Source organism: Podarcis melisellensis (assembly GCF_964234715.1).
Source record: "Podarcis melisellensis genome assembly, chromosome: Z".
Taxonomy (NCBI): domain Eukaryota; kingdom Metazoa; phylum Chordata; class Lepidosauria; order Squamata; family Lacertidae; genus Podarcis; species Podarcis melisellensis.
In genome coordinates, this window is record NC_138547.1 from 1,785,956 (window position 1) to 1,806,904 (window position 20,949).

Sequence of the window (20,949 nt, forward strand, 5' to 3'; positions counted from 1 at the left end):
ACAAAGAAGTGCTTAAGGGAAAAGAAGAACTGCAAAGAATATACAAAACTATAAAAAATTATAAAAAATGGAGATAAAGAAGAAAATATAGTTATAATAGGGAAAACCAGTGAAATTTATAAAATATTAGCAGACATGGAGAATCAACAAGATCAATTAAAAGAGGTGTGGGAAAAGGAGACAACAGGGCAGATAAATACTCAAAATTGGGGGGAAATATGGGAGAAATGTGTAAGTGGAAGGGGCAAGCAGAATATAAAATGGAAGAATGGTATAAAAAGGTGTGGGATATACAGGTGAAACTTGAAAAATTAGAATATCGTGGAAAAGTTCATTTGTTTCAGGAATTCAACTTAAAAGTTGAAACTAATACATGAGATCAACTCATGACATGCAAAGCGAGATGTGTTTCTACTTCTCAGAGGTCCAATCTTGCTTGATTTGCAATCCTTGTTTTGCTAATTTCCTTGAATATTCTAATTTTCTAAGATTGTTAATTGGGGGTTTTCATCAGCTGTACGCCATGATCATCACAATGATAAATCAAATCTTGACATATCTCGCTTAGCATGTCACGAGTCTATCTCATATATTAGTTTCACCTTTTAAGTTGAATTACTGAAATTAAGGAACTTTTCCATGATATTCTAATTTTTCGAGTTTCACCTGTAGCTATTAACGATAAATTAACATGTGCCATTAAGGTAAGATGGGAAATATGTAGGAGGCAATATGGAAGGTGTTTGTAGAATTTGTACTGTTAAAATGGAAAGGGGTGAAACCATTGCAAACAAAAATTCATACCAAAGGTTCATCTTGTGAAAATAAGGCAAGAAAACCCCATTTTATGCTATGCTCAAGAACGGACAGCTCAGGAGCCATTCTATGGACTCAGCTATACAGATGCAAATAAAATATTTTAAATGTGTTGTAAAGTGCAATATACAAATGTGACACTAGATGTCGACGGTGAGCTATGCAAAATTCAATGTATTTTTCAAAACTTTTTAAAATACATTTTAAAACATTTATCTTAATTAGCTTTGTAAATAATTAGTCTGGAAAGAGTCACTCACATCCTACTCTGCATGTCCTCTTCTCCAGTATGCACAAAAGAAGCCTATGATCAGAGCAACTTTTATCTGTGACAATGTGTGTACGTAGTTTGCTGGACGTGTGTGTGGGGGGGGTAGTTTGTCTCCTGGCTTCCCTCCCAAAAGCATTTGCTTTTTGCCTCTGGCAAGCAGATTAGTGATCAATTGCACAACTGATATCAATCTTGTTGCCTAATTCTTAGCAAGCAATTCTCAAGAGGGGTTTTTTTGGGGGGGGGCATGCACTCCCAGGCACATTTGATGTGCGGTTCGTGCAAGTAGTACTCATGGTAACTGAGGCAGTGATGACTAAGGGGTAGTATCTTTGGTGTAATAATCATTTGGTCAAAAGCCTCAGCTTTTAGGTAGGATCATATCTCCCCACTTCCTATAATATATTTCAAACACCGGGCAAGCTGGGATCTCAACCATGAAGCATACTGCAGTGGCTCTCCATGTTTTCAGATAGGGGACTTCCTCCGTCCCACATGGAGGTGCCAGGCTGTGAACCTGGGAAACTTCTGTATTCAAGAAAGGTGCTAGCCTACTAAGCACCAGCCCTTTGGTTAATACACCTTTCCTGAAAGGAAACAATTCAGTCTGTGAGGGTTTCACATATGAATTACAGGTGCAGGAAATTGTCCTGATTTTAAAACTTTTGAATACATCATTTCTAAAGGAATTTGGTGGCTGCAGACCTTTGTAGCATCAGTTCTGTCCTGTCTTAACACATGTGATCCAGCGTTTACCTGCCTCTCTTCCTGTTACTGTTTCATCGTATTAGTTATAAATACCAAAGAAGGTATTGCCACTCTAGGGAAATGGAAAGTCAAGGTTCAGAAGTTTTGTCATTCTTGTCCAACAGGCAACCTACTTCACCTCTCTGTATGGTAATAGTTTATACTTGCATTACTACTCCTACTCAGAGTAGAAAATGATGGGCGTGGCTATATTAGGTACATTAATTTATGCAGTTCTACTCTGCTAGGATGCATAGAAAAGTATAAGAGAATACTGTTGAAAGAAAACTAAGTTTTTAGATGTATGCTTCTGGCTTGACCCAGGAGTGCTGAGGTCACAGGAATAGGTCTATGATGGGTGGGAGGGTGAGTAGGAAGGAGGCTGACTCAGGTGAACCACTGAAGGAACAATGGCCCTGCCCCAGAGAGGCTGCATTTTAAAAGCATCTGTCCAAACAATGGTTGCCCAGAAGACTGCAAGCTCTGGAGCACTTGCTCAGCTAACAGTAGCAGCTGCAGCCTGTTTATGAGCAGAGGCCTACACATGAGTAGGGAGATGAGGCATGGAACAAAAAATAAGCAGCTGTCAGAGAGAAAAACCCCCAGAGTTGTTCACAAAGCAAGTCTTAAAAGGTGTTTGTTAATCCTCTTTGAAACTCTTGGGCAGTTGGTTGATAAGAGCATCATAGATGGGGTAAAGGGATTAATTATGCTGGTCCTCAAAGCCCAGCCCCTTAAAGCAACCGGCTTCTTTTAGCAACCTGTCTGTACATTTTAACTCTTATCTCAGGGCTGCTATCAAGCAATGTGCCTCTCTCTCCCCTCTGCCACTTCACCTGTCTGGGACAGAATATGGCTTCATTCTGCAAATCTCAGTAAAGTTTGGTGTCACCCATAAACAGCTTAGGAGGTGGGCTAGTTACTCTATTTTACAATGAGACACACTTAGGATTCTATTATCTACAGACTCCAGGGCTTGTTTATTAGCCATTGGCATTATTTTTTCACTTTGAATTGGATTGCTAAGCTATTCTGCTTCTTTGGCGATCACTCGTAGCCAAGTAAGATTGTCTTCCATAAACACGGTTTTAACTATGAGTCTGTAAGTGACTGTGGAGGCCAATTCTGGATCCACACGTCCTTCCACAGTGGGGACATTGGTCAGACCATAGCTGTCAACTTTCCCCTTTTCTTGTGAGGAATCCTATTTGGAGTAAGGGAATTTCCCTTTAAAAAAGGGAAAACTTAACAGCTAAGCTCCAGGCGGGAGTTGATCACGGTGTAGATTTGCTAAGCGTGCCTTCCACGTTTCTCCCTTGCGACCTGAGTTTGATGTTTTAGTCCCTAACCACATCCCCAATATAAAAGGACTTTATCAACATATGAACCAAGTATTCAGGAAATGTATATTAGCATGCAGGTGCTCAAGGAGGTGGAGAACATAGGCATAGCTGTCAACCTTCCCTTTTTTTGGCAAGAAATTCCCTTATTCCAGCGCCGCTTCCCGCTGCTATCCCGGATTGTTAGATATCCCGTAGACTGTCCCTGGGACGGGTGAGGCTTCTGGTTCCTAATTTTCGAGGCTGCTGATCCCTTATTTTCAAATCTGAAAGTTGACAGCTATGAACATAGGAAGCAGCCTTATTCAGGGCCATTTCAGTTCTTCATTGCCCCTGGGCAGTGTATGTCTCAATGAGAGCACCTGAGGGTGTGTCGCTTTCCGTCTGACAATGCGGTGCAGATATCTTGTATATTTCCACGTTATAGTTAAAACGAATATGAAACCCCCTCCCCACTTTTCTCTCTCAGACCGTGTCCCCCCCCCCCCCCGTTTGCCCAGCTCCAGGGGCGGCAGCCTCTCCTTCCCGCTCTTTCCCACTCCAGCAGCCTCATGGACCGGCCTCTCCCGCCTCCCATTTCCACACTTTCTGCGCTTCTTTACCTCAGCCTGCCTTTCCCCTCACGCCGACCTTCGCCGAACTCCATTCCTCCCTTTGGCTTTTTACCTCAGCTTCCCTCCCCGCCATCTTTTGGCTCTCTCACTCCTTTCCTTTTTTAAAACCTCAACCTTCGTCCCTAATTAATTCGCAGTTTTATATTTATATTCCATCATGCTATCTTTCTCCTCCACTTTTTACCTCACCCGCCTCCGGGCCCTCCTCTCACTTATTTCTCCCCGTTTCTCTCCCAAACTCTCTTCTTTCCGCACCTGCCTAATGCCTTTTTACTTTACCTTACCCAACCGCACCATAATCAGCCCCCTCTATATTTTTAAAAGACCATAAGCCCCGCCCCTTTCTGGTTAAGCCCCCGAGGGGAGGAGGCGCTCCGTATTCTAGCCAAAGCATTACGCATTTTGCTCAGCTCCGCGCACGCGCTAACCCCTCAGGTACAGCAACTGGGACGCCGAAAGGGGAGACTTACGCACTTTGCGCGGAACGGGAGATAGAAGAGCCGGGATGCGTAATGTGCGTAACGGGGGCGGAGGGGGGGGAGCGACGTCACAGGTAGAAAAAACATCGGCGGGCATCTTACGCCAATTCCGTTGGCCGTGCCGCTGTTGCGCAGGGACTCGGGGAACGCCGCGTTACGCCACTTGCGTGGCGGGCTGCGCTGCCGGCGTAAGGCGGCTCTGCCTCGCGCACTCGTCCTCTCTCAGGTGCAGGGAAAGAGGGAGGGTGGGAAAGAGGGCGGGCTCACCGTTGCCCGGCAGCCCTGGTCCGGGCCCAGCCTATGGGGGCGCTGGGCGCTGTCACGTGGCCCTGGAGCCCCCGAACGCTGCCTGCTGCGGAGCTTGCAAGAGCCGGACCGAGCCGGGCCGGGGGGACTGTGTGGAGGCGGGTAAGGACCCCCCCCCACCCTGGGGATAACGTGGTGGCGGGATGCAGCGCGGAGCATGCAAAGGGTCTGGAGGCGGCGGCGGGGGGGTGCAACGTGCAAGACGGAAAAGGGGCGGTGCAGTGGAAATCGAGGGGAAAATGGGGCTCCATCCTTCGGGGGGCTGGGGAGGGGGTGCAGCTGGGAAAGGAGGGCCATATGGTCCCGGCAGCACAGGCGTCCCCGCTGGGAGCTCCGAATCTCCGATCCTGACACATGCACCCTTGCTACCGAGTGCGCCCCCCCCGCACTGGACGCTGTGCGGGTTCGCTTCCAAGTATATTTGCATAGGATCCTGCTGTGCGAAGCAGTGGGAGGGGGCTCCCCCTTGATGGTGATGGTAGGGGTTCGTGGGAAGAGAGGCTGCTGCTGTAGCGGGGTCATAATGGTGCGTGGGACAGCAAGGTGTGGTGGGAGAAGGAGTTGTGGAGGCTGGAAGAGGAGCAGCTGCAGCCGCCGCAATGAAGGGGCTCCGGGGTCAAGAACAAGCCCTGGGGGATGCGGGTTGGATCTTTGGAGGAGGTGGTATCTGCGTGCACGGGGTCCATAGCTGTCAACTTTTCCCTTTTCTTCCGAGGAATCCTATTCGGAATAAGGGAATTTCCCTTAAAAAAGGGGAAACGTTGACAGCTATGACGGGGTCTGGTCTGGGTTTAGCGCGGCTGCCAGGTGGGAGCGGGGTTGCGGGATCCTGGGTGCCCCCTTGGAGCAATAGCAGGAATAAGTCCTGCCGAGGGTGGTGTTTTTGCAGTGGGTTGCCCCGCTGGGTTGTGAAGCACTGGATGAAGTGTTGTAGAGAAGGGAGTACTGTAATCAGCGCTCGTGGATGTCAGGTAGGGAAGCTTAAGTTTCAGACTTTGAAGGGGCCACTAAGTGTTGGACAGCTGACCATATAAGCTAGTGGACACTAGTGTGAGAGAGCTGGGGGTGCTCCACAGATTAAGGGGTACCTGGTGCAGTTTGGGTGCTGGAAAGGAGAGAGGTTCGACTGGGCGGGTACAAGCAAGGCTGGCAGTGGTGGCTTTGGGGAATAGGGTGCTGGGGGTGTACCCTGAGATAATGCAGAACTGGGTGGAGACTTTCAGGTATCTAGCAAACGTCAGCTGATGGGAGGGTGAGTGTGAAGCTCAGGAGCAACAGTGATGTGAGGAAGGTAAGAGGCACTGGGCAGCATTTTTGGGATATAGCAACCAATGTTTTGGATGGAATTGGTTGCTCCTGGGTTCTCTGATTCATAGTGTGCCATGAGAAAGACAGGAAGCCCAGGAAGCCCACCGGCACGTACACAAGTAATAAGATTGTTTACTCCTTAACCCCACCTTGTTGGATTTACAGTGAGGGTAGTAAAAGGCTGGATTCCCCACCTGTCTTTCGAATCCATGTTTACAGCTCAGGTGGGGATGCTAATAATCTTTGAATATTGCTTCCTTTTCATATCATGTAATCATTTTAAGCTATTGTGAATGTGGAACTGGGGATGGATTCTGAATGAATTTCACTGGCGTGATGATGTGTGCAAACTTTGTAAGTAACACAGGACTCTTCCTCAGAACCAATGTCCCGTAAGTGTGATAGAAGCATATCATGTGTTCTTCTTTTTCATTCTTTTTTCGTTTGGACACAAACTCGAAGATAATTGCTATGTGTTTCTCTTATTTATTTTTCTAAACCCTGGTTTTCTTATTTATTTTTCTTAACCCGGGTTCCCAGCATCCAGCATGAGGAAGATTCCAGTATGACTTGCAAGTTTACATCCAGCATTATAACTTCTAGTCATTCCTATATTGCTTCTGTTTTGGAGGGTTTTCTGTAAAAAACGTTTTGGCTATTGTCTGTTCTGCTTGTGTTGTGGACATTGTCTGCTAAGGAGAATCCCGTGGCTTGAAAGAGTTTTGTAGGGCAGTTCACTGCTAGAATGGTTGTCTTAATGTCTGTTCCAGGCTGTTTGTGGGGACAAGAGACGGGGTTGGTGCTGACTTTGTGAAGTATTGACAGCTGTCAGCTGTGGTGAAAGTGAACTGTCCAATTCCTTGTACACAACTGGGGTTAGATGTGCTTTCCTTTAGTGTGGTGATGAATGTGCCACACTGTTCTTACCAGTGGTAATAACAAATGAGAGATGGGGCCCTGATTTTCCTCAGGTGCTTGGTTTTTTGAGGAGTTTTAATTTTAAAGAGAGCAAGAATGAGTGTGTGCACGCATAATGTTTAAGCAGGCATATTCCTTTGCTTGACCTTGCTTCCTCTCTTATCTGTAGCCATCGAAATTCAGCCTTCATGCAGCTGGCATGGCGCATCAGATTGTCTCTCAGGCTGACCTGATTTTTCCAAAAATGAAGCAACTGCACTTCCTGGTGGCTTCTGAACACTCCGTGCTCTGCCTGAGCACCAGTTCTGTCTGTATGCAGTTCTTAATTGCAAATGTTCATGCTTTGCGTTTGCTTCTCTTCCCCCTTGCCCTTATTCTCTCTCTCTCTCTGAACTTACTGTCTCCTGATTATTAATGATTAAACCCCAGATTTGATGTTGGGGAGGAATGTGGAAAGGGAGGAGGAGCAACATCTGTAGAAGATGGTATGTTTAAATAGAACAGAAAGCACATGAATTTTTCTACTAACCTCCTGATATGCAGCATTTCTGCCTGCTGTCCCTCCCCTCCCTCCACTGGCTCTCACCTGCCCGCAAAACCAAAACTCCATTTACATTTGCCATCTAACCGGTGACCATGCTAACCTCTAGTGCAGGGGTCAGCAACCTTTTTCAGCAGGGGGCCGGTCCACCATCCCTCAGACCATGTGGGGGGGCCCGGCCTTGAACAAAAAAATGAACGCATTCCTATGCCCTGCAAATAACCCAGAGATGCATTTGAAATAAAAGCACACATTCTACTCATGTAAAAACACGCTGATTCCCGGACCGTCCGTGGGCCAGATTTAGAAGGTGATTCGGCCGGATCCGGCCCCTAGGTTGCCTACTACTGCTCTAGTGTTTCTGATTCTGTTAATATCTTTGTTAGTGACTATCCGGGTCAGTGAAATTCGTTAATGCTGTAGTTTTATCATTACATGGCCTGATGTCTAGTAAGCTTATGTCAGTTGTCAGTTGGTATGTAAAAATGTCCTCTGGCTAACCCAGAAGTGAAGCTTTGCAAAACATTCTAGGCCACGAATGGCTGGTGCAAAGGTGTGTGCAGGACAGCTAGCGCAAGGATTGCATTTTCAGTTGTGCTGACTGCCACATCTTATTTGCTCAATCTTGGTTCAATGGAATTTTGGGATGTTTACAGTTCTGTGCTATAACCAAGTTAGGGGCTGTCCATCAGCGAGAAATCATGACTCAATATATTTTGGGTATGCTTGAACAATTGGTATCTATAGGCACTGTTTTTGATCCCACTATTAATTTCATGTGACCTTCCTCTGGATAGCAAAATACTTAAATGTTGGGGCAAGACCACCACATATGCAGATGTTCTGTTGCTACTAAATCTCATTCCCAACAAACCTATTTGTTTTATTTTATTTTTAAATGTTCATTATCTTGTCAGAGATCAACAATATGGTAACTTATGCAAGTTCTCTTTTAAATTAACACACATTACTGCTACTCCAGAGAAGACAATTTACGTTTGTTTTCTTCAATAGATGAAAACTATTAATTTCATTAATAATAATTAAATTTCATTCATATTGAAAAGGTTCTTTAAAATGCTATCCTTTCTGTAGGCCTTTATCTGTGTTATATAATATATATATATAAATAAAAAAAATACCAATCCCCTGGTGCTTGCTTAATTTTCCAAAACCTAATTATTGCGTTCTTTAAAACACTTGGAAATTTCTGAAACCTGCCTTGAAATTGCCTCCTCTGACCTGGAAGCACTGCCCCATAATCTCAGAAGTCTAGATGGGTTTGTGGTCATTCACTTAGGAGGAAAATGTACTTTGTGTGTATAGGAATACAGGATTGTCACCTTAGACTCCACCTTGATCCATCTAGCTCAGAATTGGTTATACTCCAGAGTTTCAGGCAGAAACATTCCCAGCCTCATACAGAGACTTCAGGGATTGAACCTGAAACATTCTGCATGCAGAGCAGACACACTGAATTTCATCACGTATCCCTCAGGACTGGAGTGGGCCGAGGAAAATAGGTTCCAGGGGAAAGTCCCGCTCAAAATTAACCCCTAAGTGTACATTATAAGCATACCTAACAAAATGAGCAAGGGGCAGACAACCATCTTTACTGGGAAGTAAGTGTCACTGTTTGTACAGTAGTGCCTCAGGTTACATTCGCTTCAGACTCCGCTAACCCAGAAAAAGTGCGTCAGGTTAAGAACTTTGCTTCAGGATGAGAACAGAAATCGTGCTCCGGCGGCACAGCGGCAGCGGGAGGCCCCATTAGCTAAAGTGGTGCTTCAGGTTAAGAATAGTTCCAGGTTAAGAACGGACCTCTGGAATGAATTAAGTACTTAACCCGAGGTACCACTTCAACAGCATTTGCATTCAAGGAAGTGTGTTTAGGATTATATCGTTAGCAAGAGGGGACAGCTGAAGGGCATTCTGTGTGCTTTAGGAGTGGATTTGGAAGGAATAGTCATTATTACTTAGATTGCATAGTGTAGCCAGCATGGTGCCCGGCCACAGCTGTTCTGAACTGCAAGTCCCATCATTTTCTAGCTTAATCCATGCTAGTTGGGCGTTATAGTTCAGAACATCTGGAGGGTACCATGTTGGCTATCCCTGCAAATGCTTTCTCCAGCATGGAGCACAGAGTGATAGTGTTGTGCATATGTGTGTGGGCTGTTCTCCCATCTTATCGTCACAACAGGACTTGGAGTGAGTTCAGCTAAGAGGCATTGAACTTTGGATTTGAACATTGAACTGTTCTGTCAAGATCTGAGACTGTGTGCGCTGCAGTGGCCTTCCACAGAGTTTTCAGGCATGTTTTCTGATTAGCGTTTGGGAGATTGGCAGGGCTGAGTGGAATGGAACAAACTGAGAAAAAATATCTGGTTTGAAAATTGATTTTTAAAAAAATGTTTCCTCCTGCAAAATGAGAGCAATTGCCAAGAGCTTAAAAGGAGGCAATGCAATCAGGATTTTTTGGGGGGTGTTGTTTTGTGTGTGTGTGTGTGTGAATCTTTAGAAATTTGCGGTGCTGTAGAAATGGCTGCTCACACCACCTGGTGACTTTCAAGGTAGGAGTCATGTCTCTTTAAGAGGGATGCAAAGGACAAGATGGAGTTTTTTGGTTTGGGGACCTGCTGGATACAAAGGGAGAGATGTCGATGAGAATGGGTGAAGCTGCATGACTTGGACAGAACAGCCTTCACCTTGGAATTGTATTCTTTTTTTTTTTAAAAAAGAAAAGATATGCAGAGGCTTTCTAAATGGATCCTATGTTCCTTTTAAAAGGGAAAAATAACAATATTCCAGCAATAACACCACGGGGCCTTTTTCCATGCAGTGAGATATCCAGTTCCTATGTGTGTCCTCAGAAGGGCTACTGTAACCATTGGGACCTCCTGGCTTTTTGCCAGCATGAAAGGATAAGAGATGGATGCGGGATGGTGTTTGATGGCTGTCTATAGCACCTGCCTCGTTGCAGTTGATCCTTGCGTACAAGGTAGCAGCTCTGGTATCTTTGACTGAAATGGCTTCTGTTGATGTAGATTTTGCAAGCTGCACAGAATTGCTCACTGGCCGGCATCAAAATGTGCCTCATTCTCTTCTGACTAGAGAGTGAAGGTCTGGCTAACATGTGAAACCTTGCTTGCTCTGGGTACCTAATGATTTTTGTGCCCACTCAAAGGGGTCACGTCCCTCCAGAGCCTCTCTCCCTGCCATTTGAAGTCCTTGCTTCTTTTCGCCCATTTTCATTGGCATAACCCCTCCACCTTTCTCTACAGCAGTGGTGTTTGTCTGCAGCTAATAATTGCCTACAAGCAGGAATGTCCATCTAGTCTGCCACTGTAGTTTTAAAAGCATCTGTCATGCAGTGCAGGAGGTTGGATTAGATGACCCTTGGGGTCCCTTTGAAATATACAGTTCCATGATAATAGTTGCCACTTTCTGTCTCTTAACAGCGGGTGGTCATATTTCCTCAGAAGCTCAGGAATGGGCCATAATTAGGGCTGGACGATACCTGGTTTTCAACCTCACAATACAGTCATACCTCGGGTTACAGCTGCTTCAGGTTGTTTTTTTTGGGGGGTTACAAAACCCAGAAGTACCAGAACGGGTTACTTCCGGGTTTCGGCAGTTGCGCATGCACAGAAGCGCCAAATTGCAACCCACGCATGCACAGATGCGGGTTGCGAACGTGCATCCCGCACGGATCACATTTGCAACCCAAGCGTCCAATGTATATCACCAGCTAAACATTTCAATATATCACGACATCTGAAATAAGGATGGAACTATGTAGAGGTGAACAGAGCTTAGACCTTCCTTGATCCATTGGCTGGAATGTGATGTGACTATATAGCAACACAAGTTGTGACAAACTTAAATGAAGATAGGTTTAATTGCTGTCTGTCTAAAAGAAAACCATCACCCCCAATAAACTTTTTCTTGAAAGGTGAGATACAAATGTTGTATAGTCAGGGCTGGAGCTCTGAGAACCACCATTTGGAGCAGATATACAGCTGATGGCCCTCTTAAGTGGCCAATCTTGGGTGTGGGCTGATCCACCCTCCCACATCACTGCTCCGGGAGGGGCTTTGCCAATCTTCTTCTTCTTCTTCTTCTTCTTCTTCTTCTTCTTCTTCTTTCTAACAAAACAAATATTTGTAAGCAGGATGCTTGTTCTCTCTGAACTTTATTCTATAGCTGGGGTGGGTGGGGGGAGAGATGCCAGTATTGGCTTGAAGAATAACGAGAGCAGGCATCCACTTTGTAGTGCGTGTTTCATGTATTTATATGGCATAACCTATGTACATGGGACTTCATGTGGAAGGGCTGTAGCTTTGCTTTGCATGCAAAGAAGTTCCAAGTTTAATCCCTGATTGTGAGCTTGTGAGGCTGAGAAATAGCCAGGTACCCTCCTGAAGTTTTGGACTACAATTCCTATCAGCCCCAGCCAGCATAACCAATAGCTAGGGATGATGGGAGTTGTAGACTAACCTGTTCTGGAGGGCCGCAGGTTGAGAAAGGCTGGTATAGACTTTTCTAAGCTAGGTGGACTGATGATCTGATTCTTGGTGCAAGGTAGCTTCCTACAGGTTTGATAAGCCCTTGCCTCAAGAAGAAGGAGAAGAAGAAGAAGAAGAAGAAGAAGAAGAAGAAGAAGAAGAGGAGGAGTTTGGATTTGATATCCTGCTTTATCACTACCCGAAGGAGTCTCAAAGCGGCTAACAATCTCCTCTCCCTTCCTCCCCCACAACAAACACTCTGTGAGGTGAGTGGGGCTGAGAGACTTCAGAGAAGTGTGACTGGCCCCAGGTCACCCAGCAGCTGCAGGTGGAGGAGCGGGGAAGCGAACTTGCAGATGGGTTCTTGGTGCAGCAGCATTTGAGCAAGGAGAAGAAATGTTTCTGCTCATAGGGTGGGATTAATGAGTCCTGGGTTCAGGTTTGTGTCTTACAAATGAATGTCTCAGCAAAACTCCCCGCTGCTTTGTCTCCAGGGAGGATGACTCATGGTCTGGGCAGCAAAAACTTTTGAGGTACCCGGACACTCTGTGTTAAGAAATCTTGACACTTGTGTTCCTTTCCTCTGCAAGGTGATGCCTAAATGCTTCTTGCTGTTTCCAAGTTCGTTTCTAGAAGTTGGAAACCATTTCCTACTATGGGCTCAAAAGTTACCGGTACCTTCCTGTGAACAAAATGTTGCTGGTCAGGGTGACATGGCAGGACTACACAAAAAGTTCAGCTTGAAGGAAAGATGCTTTTCAACCAGTGTGTCGTGGCCCCCTGGGGTGCCTTGAAGGATGGTCAGGGGTGCTGTGGGCATCCCTGGCCTCTGTCCCTCTTTCCTTCCTTCTCTCCCTCCTCTGATGCCCTCTTGCATGTCTACCTCCCAAAGGCTTGTGTGGCTGTTTGTTGCAGCAGCCCTGACTATAAACTCTCCAGGTGAATGGTGCCTCTCTTTGGGGTCGGGAAGGGGCAGCTCAGAGACCTAGACAGCAGAAGCAGTTGCCCGGAGGACTCCCAGGGAGAGGGGAGAGGAGAGGTTGTTCGAAAAAGGGTGGCAAGCTGCCAGCTCTGCAAGCAAGGGGGAGCGTAACTGGGCTCTTGAGGTGCCCCAGAAAGCATGTACTGGTAGTTGGTCAAGGAAGCCATGGACCCCAAAAGGTTTAAAACCTCTGCTGTATGCAATTTAGGTGTTTGCTACCCATATGCCATAGTTGGTTTCCCTCCTATGTGCCCCTCCCCCCAGTACCACTGGGACCACTGGGTGTCCTACTGGCTTAGTGTGTGTAGAGCCTTTCCCTGCTGGTGAGGAGGCTAAATAAAGACCTTCCTGGATGCTCAGATAAGGGCATTTAAATGCCTGAAATGCTGACAGGCAAAGAGGTGGGTGTGGGTTTACACTTGCTTAAAATACTACCACTGAGTGGTCTGAACCACGGTTGCATTTTGGAGAGCTTTGCATCTTTTAATGGAAACAGTGCCTCATTCCCCCGCTCCGTAATAAAAATGATGTGGTTTAAACATTTCCACTTGATTCTTGGCCCTTTGTACCTTTCTCAATATGCCCTTCACTGGGTGCTTAGAAGCCTTCCCTTCCCTTCCTCGCTAAAAAAAAATTGGATCATTAGACTTTAAAGAAAAAATTAACCAGGTGGGCGTTGCTGTTGCTTTCTTCCCCCTTTTCTACCTTTATTTTTGGTGAGTGTGCCTGTTGCCTTAGGCAAGATTTGAAAACTTAAATTCTTTTTATAGAAATAATGCTTTAAAAAAGCACCCACACATTTTTTCCACACAGCTGTAGAACCAACTGTGCTTTGGAGACTTGGCTTTCTGGAGGTGGTGGAGAGGAAGGAGGGAGAGAGAGAGAGAGAGAGAGAGAGAACGAAAGAAAGGGGATGCAGAGAGAATAAGAGATCCTGCCAACCTTTGCTACCAAACTCCATTCCTTAGGCCAGAGGCGAAGTCACCTGAGATGCTGCTGAGCCTTAACAGGGCATCTGGTAAGGTACTTAGCACGGCAGACATCTCTCCCCCCCCCCGCCTGCCCCTCCCAAGCTGTCTGAATCTTGAGCTGCCTCTGCAAGGGTTCTTGCAAAGAGAAGATTAGAAGGCCAACTGACCTGACTGTTGGCTCCCCATGCTCTTGCCTTCATAGGCTGGTTAATATTTGGAAAGGAACCAGTATAATGGGTAGCTCAGTGATGTTAATATGTACTTTAAAGATTTGGGTCCACATTTGCAAAAATGCTGATTTATTTGTATAGATGCAGGTGTTGACTTTAAATGCCACAGAAGGCAAGCCAACAAAATTTCACACCGAAATCACCCCAGGTAAATTATGCTAATTTGCACCCCTCTTCGGATTACAGTGGTGCCTTGGGTTACAGACACCTCAGGTTACAAACACCTCGGGTTACAGGCTCTGCTAACCCAGAAGTAGTACCTCGGGTTAAGAACTTTGCCCCAAGATGAGAACAGAAATGGCACGGTGGCGGGAGGCCCCATTAGCTAAAGTGGTACCTCAGATTAAGAACGGTTTCAGGTTAAGAACGGACCTCCAGAACGAATTAAGTTCGTAACCAGAGGTACCACTGTATTCCCACTTTTCAGTTGATTTGCCGCAATGAATGTCGAAATCAATTCCCCTACGATTGCCCCCATCCATCACCCCCAAATAAACTCTAGTCAGTCGGCTTAAATTATTTCCCCCAAATCAATATACAGTGGTACCTCGGGTTAAGTACTTAATTCGTTCTGGAGGCCCGTACTTAACCTGAAACTGTTCTTAACCTGAAGCACCACTTTAGCTAATGGGGCCTCCTGCTGTTGCCGCGCTGCCGGAGCATGATTTCTGTTCTCATCCTGAAGCAAAGTTCTTAACCTGAAGCACAATTTCTGGGTTAGCGGAGTCTGTAACCTGAAGCGTATGTAACCCAAGGTACCACTGTACTACCCAGTAACCAAGCCCACCGCCACTGAATTTCTCCTGAATTCATTTCACACAGAGAAGCTCTTGGGAGACTTGGAAGAAGATACAGGGTCCATGCCCCATAGAGTTCTGACTCAAGTAGCATTCCTGGGGTCCCTTTACTCCCACACTGCAGAGGCAACCATTTTGCTCCCGTAAAGTTATGTATTATTGTGTTTGGATTCTGTTCTCCAGTGAACCGGACAAATTTTGAGGGTCCATGTCATATTAAAGTATATTCCACCTATTCTGCTACTGGATGGAAATCTAGCAGGTTAGCATGGCTCTGGTACAAATTTCTGTGAAATCCCTAAGACACCTTTAGCTAAAGCACATTCTCCTACTTCTCCCTCTTCATTTCTCCCTTGTAGTGTGTAGAATAACAATACTGGTCTACCTTAGAGGACTGTTGTAAGAGTTACTGCATTCAGTAAAGTGCTATAAATGTCATTTGCTAAATGTCATTTGCTAAATGATACTTGCCTGAGACTTTCATATTTTCAGAACATTTCACATGCACTATCTAATCACAATACTTTATTATTATTATTATTATTAGTAGTAGTAGTAGTAGTAGTATTACTGTCCCTCCTTATATTGTAAATGGGAGGGCTGAGGCTGGGGGAAGAGAGTGACTTGCCTAAGGCCACCTGTTGAATTACTGTAATAGCAGAGATGAAGTTTGAACAGGGGACATTTGTACCTTGGACTCCTTGCCACTGTGCCACACTAGCTCACAACGTAACTCAGGAATGGGGTTCCCTTTCAGCCCAGTGGGCCAGACCTGTATCTCCCCCTTTGTAGGCCAACTTTGACAGCTAGGTCGGACCACCCACCTGCCACTCATCTGACATGACCCCATGTGGTTTGTGCCACCCAACTGTCAAAGTAGGGGGTGAATACTGCCTACGCAGAATTGAACTCTCTGTGCATCAGTTGATGTGCAGGGAGTTCAGTCGTGCTTTCTGTGACCCCATCTCTACCTGTGTCACACCTGATGTCAGGTGGTTACAACCTGAGGAAAACCTCCTTGCAGACTAAATGGGGAGGCTGGAGGTGGCTGGAGGTTACCCATCCCTAAGGTAAGTGTTAATTGTTGTTGTGTTTATTATTACTGGATTATATAGATGCTTAGGAATATGAAATGGCTTTTCAGTCATGGGAACAATATTAGAAACTCAGCTACATAAGCCAGGGGCCAAATGGCTCCATAAACCAGGGTTACAGTCACCAAAATGGAAGGTCTAGTTGCTATTTTGGGGCAAAATGGTTTGGAAGTCATATTATTCGATAGGAATTTTTGGTTCCTGAAATTTGTTTTGATAGTGCAGATAAAATATCACGGATAGAAGTCTGCAGGGATGTCTTGTTAATGTGTGAAAACAGACAAGATCCAAGGATCCCCAGGCATGCACCTCCAGATGGTGGAGACATTGGGCCCCCTCCTGGCACACAGGCATCTTCACTTGGTTGCAAGTGGTGCAAAATGCACCTAGCAAATTTCTAATGCTGCCAGTTTACTGCAATGTGTGTTCACATGTGTATGCTTCCTTTTTATCAAAACTTTAAAACATTTATACACTACCTCACCTGTAGTTTGAAGCACATGACAAACTTGATTTAAAATGAAGCAAAATAAAACTTCCCAAACAAATGCTGCAGTGCATAAATGAAAACTCCAAGCCTACCTTGCCTCCCCTCCCCCAGCCCAATCAGCGCTTTCTTCTCCTTTGACTGGAATGGACTTTGCTTCTGTATGGCTCATGCTGCCACTTTTTTTTGCAGCGGGCAGGGAGATGTCTACTGCTGTTCCTCCTCCTCCTCCTTCCCATGCTGAGAAGAAAGCATAGTGGGCCTCCAATCCCTCCTTGCGTTTAGGAGGGTGGTGGCATTAGAAAAGGGCACTCTAGCTAACTGTTTCTGGCCAGGAGGCTGCAAGTTGGATCAGGCCAAAGACCCCAGTGGCCCAGCATCTTTTCTCAGAAGGGCCAACTCGATGTCCAACGGGAAACCAGTAAGTAGGATTCAAGCACAATTAGGATTCTTGTCTCCTGTGGTTTCTAGCATCTGGTGTTCAGAAGCATGGCTGCCTCCCAATGATGGAGGCAGAGCATAGCCATCATGGGTAGTAGCCACCAATAGCCCTCTCTGAATTTGTCCAATCCTCTTTTAAAGCAATCTAGGTTGATGGCCGGGACGCGGGTGGTGCTGTGGGTTAAACCACAGAGCCGAGGACTTGCCGATCAGAAGGTTGGCGGTTCGAATCCCCGTGATGGGGTGAGCTCCCGTTGCTCAGTCCCTGCTCCTGCCAACCTAGCAGTTCGAAAGCACATCCAAGTGCAAGTAGATAAATAGGTACCATTCCGGCGGGAAGGTAAATGGTGTTTCCGTGTGCTGCTCTGGTTCGCCAGAAGCGGCTTAGTCATGCTGGCCACATGACTCGGAAGCTGCACGCCGGCTCCCTCAGCCAGTAAAGTGAGATGAGCGCCGCAACCCCAGAGTTGGTCACGACTGGACCTAATGGTCAGGGGTCCCTTTACCTAGACCTAGGTTGATGGCCACCACTGCTTCTTGTGGGAAGGAATTCCATAGTTTAACTATGTGCTGTGAGAATAAGTATTTCCTTTTATCTGTCCTAACTCTTCCAACATTCATCTTCATTGGATGTGCATAAGTTCCAGTGTTATGAGAGAGGGAGTAAAACATTTCTCTGCCCACTTTCTGCATGCCATGCATAGTTTTATAAGTTTCTATAATGTTGCTGCTTATTCACAAAAGAGTCCCAAATGCTGCAACCTTTCCTCATAAGAGAGTCTCTCCATCCCATGGACATGCTAGTCTTTGCTTCGCCTGTGCTCCTCCTACTCTCAGGCAAACGCTGTGTCCTCAGGATCATAGCCAACAGCAAAGAAGTGGTCAACTACCAGCAGAAACGCATTCCCTGTCCATTCACATCAGCCTGGGGTCAAGTCCTTACACCAAGTCTTGTGAGGAGTGTGGCTCTTGGCAGTGGTACTGGCGTTTTGGCTTCTGTTGATATTCTTGGTCAAGCCGGAATTCCTATCCTTTTTCCAGCAGTGTATTGGGCAGAGCTGGGAGTTGCCAAAACCATCCAGCTGCCGCATTGCCCAGTTGTATTTAATTGCTTGTGCTCATAAGCTGGAAATTGTGGTACAACCAGTTCATTAATTTATGGCTATTTGTGGTATGTTCATCTTTAGTGACTTGTCAGGAAAAATAATGGGCCTGAGCTGCCGGCGTGGAATTCCCAGGGAGGGAGATCACTCCAAGACCCTCTCATTCCTTTTGGGAGATTCCCTTCCTCCTCCTTGTTGACTTCTCTCTCTCTCTCTCTCTCTCTCTCTCTCTCTCTCTCTCTCTCTGTGGGGGATGATTTAGAGCCGTTCTTGCATGTTGTGGTTTTGGCTTGCTTAGTCATAAAGAGCCTTTGGTTGCTTCCAGTGATTGACATAACAAAATGTAAATTATATGCTGTTTTACTAGGCACTAATTCATCCGTTTTGAGGTTTATATGTCAGGAAGGCTCAGGGCTGCTCATTACAGTGGCTTTTCTCTCCAATGTGTCATTTTGTGCGGAAGAAACATTTATATTAAATTGTGTAATTTTTTTTTTTGGAGGTGGATGGATGGAAGAAAACACATGACACCCCTAACTATAAAGTTTGTTTTTCCATTGTGAGGTTTCGCTACTGTTTGTGTGATTTCTAAATATCATTTAAGAGAGCTTAGGCCTGGTTTTCACCAAAAGGGCTTTATGAGGTCATTTATTGAGTACAATGGTACCTCGTGTTACACACGCTTCAGGTTACATACACTTCAGGTTACAGACTCTGCTAACCCAGAAATAGTGCTTCAGGTTAAGAACTTTGCTTCAGGATGAGAACAGAAATCGTGCAGCAGCGGGAGGCCCCATTAGCTAAAGTGGTGCTTCACGTTAAGAACAGTTTTAGGTTAAGAATGGACCTCTGGAACGAATTAAGTACTTAACCCGAGGTACCACTGTACTTGTTAGGAATGCAAGAACAGCCTTTTTGGACCAGACCACGTGGTCCAGGGCTGAGACTCTCATATCCATCCAAACGTTGTCGGGTTTCCAGCTTGCAGCAGCCTCAGCCAACATAACCAATGGTCAGGGATTGTGATCTATCAGTGCCTGTGGGGCCACAGCTTATCTACCCCACTAACAGCCAACAATGGCCAGCCAGTGTTTCATCATCATCATCATCATCATCATCATCATCATCATCATCATAATACGCAGCTTGACCATGAAAGTTTGTTTCCAGCACCTAACATTTATAAGTATCCTGCCTCTAAAAATGCAACTTAAAGTCTTGGCTACCATGAACAAGAACTACTGATAAGAGGACAGATCTGGCAATTTCTCTTGCCCTTTGTAAGGACTTAAGAATAGCCGATGGTTCATCTAGGAGAACACATTTTTCAATAGTGGCCTGCTAGGTACCTCTGGGACAATGGTCCCCACCCTTTTTGGTATGGCGACCCACACATACAAACTTACTCAGTATGGTGACCCATTGATTTAACATGAATTTTGGATCTTAGGTCTTTGACAGCTTGCATTTTACCAGTAAGTTAGCTTCTATCGTTATCATTACTCGAGGGACCGAAGCAAAAATTCCCTGGTAATGTGGAATTGGTTGAAGTATTTATAGTACTGTACTTACAAAATCATTCACAGTTTTGTTTATGGGAATGTAAGACACCTTGCTAACATTCAGTTGCAAATGCCAACATAGCAATATAATAGGCCAAATCAAATCACAAATCAAAAAGTTGTAAGGGTTATAAACAATAATTATTTTGTGCTTACTTGACCCACTTGCCAGAGGCTTTGCAACCCACAGGTTGGGAAATACTGTTCTAGGAAGCTCTCAGGCAAGGCCTAAAGCAACAGCTCTCCCCGAGCATCAAGTCTCAACAGTGAAACAAGCCCTATTGTCAGGTGGAGGAAAAGCTGCCTCAGGCAGCAGTAGGCCTGGGTGATGTATCAATACATCATCCAGGACCAGTTGGAAGGCCAGATCGCGATGGCAATTACCTGATTTTTCACCTGGTGGTACATTGCAAATGAGGCTTGCCAGCCAGCCGGCACCTTACTTCCTTCTCTGGCCAAGCAGGTGGGCTGCCTCCTTTCTCCCTGTACAGGGTGCTGGTGGTTGCTTCACCCCAGTGCCTTGTAGGACCGGTGCTCCTCCCTCCCTCCTCGCACCGGGCACTGGCAGCGAAGCGATAGCAGCTTCACCCTGGTGCCCTGTGGGGCCAGTGCTCATTCCTCCTACTTCCTCGTACTGGGCACAGGTGATGATGGAAGTGACAGTAGCTTCAACCTGGAGTCTCTTGGCCTGGGGCCGGGGCTCCGTCCTCTTGCCTCTGCACACCAGGTACTGGTGGAGGCAGCTTCGACCTGGTGCCTTGCCTGGGCAAGGGGCAGTCTTTTATGTGGTCCAGGACACCTTGTTTGTATGCTCGGTGCCATGTCTGCCCAGCCTTGTGATCTCCTCTCCCTTGGTGTTCCCCAGGTGTGGGGCCAATACAGTAGGGCTGTAGTGATGTATCTTGGCTGTTTCTCTTCACCTTATTTCCTTCTTGCTCCTTATTTGAGACATCATGATTTATCACTATTGCGATGTTTAAAGGTAAAGGGACCCCGACCGTTAGGTCCAGTCGTGGCCGACTCTGGGGTTGCGGCGCTCATCTCGCTTTATTGGCCGAGGGAGCCGGCGTACAGCTTCCGGATCATGTGGCCAGCAGGACTAAGCCGCTTCTGGCAAACCAGAGCAGCACAAGGAAACACCGTTTATCTTCCCGCCGGAGCAGTACCTATTTATCTACTTGCACTTTGTCATGCTTTCGAACTGCTAGGTTGGCAGGAGCAGGGACCGAGCAACAGGAGCTCACCCCGTCACGGGGATTCAAACTGCCAACCTTCTGATCGGCAAGTCCTAGGCTCTGTGGTTTAACCCACAGCGCCACCCGATGTTTATCTGGTGACAGATTACAATGTTGAAAAACTGATGTTGCCCGGCAGTAGATGCTGGGGGTGCAGAGCAATAGCAAAGTGTTGGAGATACAGCTCTGTATATTGTGTACT

The 20,949-nt window shown here is 46.1% G+C and overlaps 1 protein-coding gene and 1 long non-coding RNA gene across 6 annotated transcripts in view; both read left to right on the forward strand.

Annotated features, from left to right (window-relative positions):
• Positions 1-4,569: 4,569 nt before the first annotated feature.
• STRBP (spermatid perinuclear RNA binding protein) overlaps positions 4,570-20,949 on the forward strand; it is a 114,781-nt gene continuing 98,401 nt past the window's right edge. For 3 of the 5 annotated variants that reach the window (XM_081896426.1, XM_081896422.1, XM_081896423.1), the window contains exon 1: positions 4,570-4,675. The gene's annotated coding sequence lies outside the window, so the exon portion shown is untranslated. The remainder of the gene's footprint in view (positions 4,676-20,949) is intronic. The other 2 variants (XM_081896424.1, XM_081896425.1) reach the window with 1 other exon arrangement.
• The window catches only part of LOC309361600, a 215,819-nt gene continuing 215,485 nt past the window's right edge, over positions 20,616-20,949 (forward strand). Inside the window, exon 1 of the long non-coding RNA XR_014164550.1 lies at positions 20,616-20,720. This is a non-coding gene — a long non-coding RNA (uncharacterized lncRNA). The remainder of the gene's footprint in view (positions 20,721-20,949) is intronic.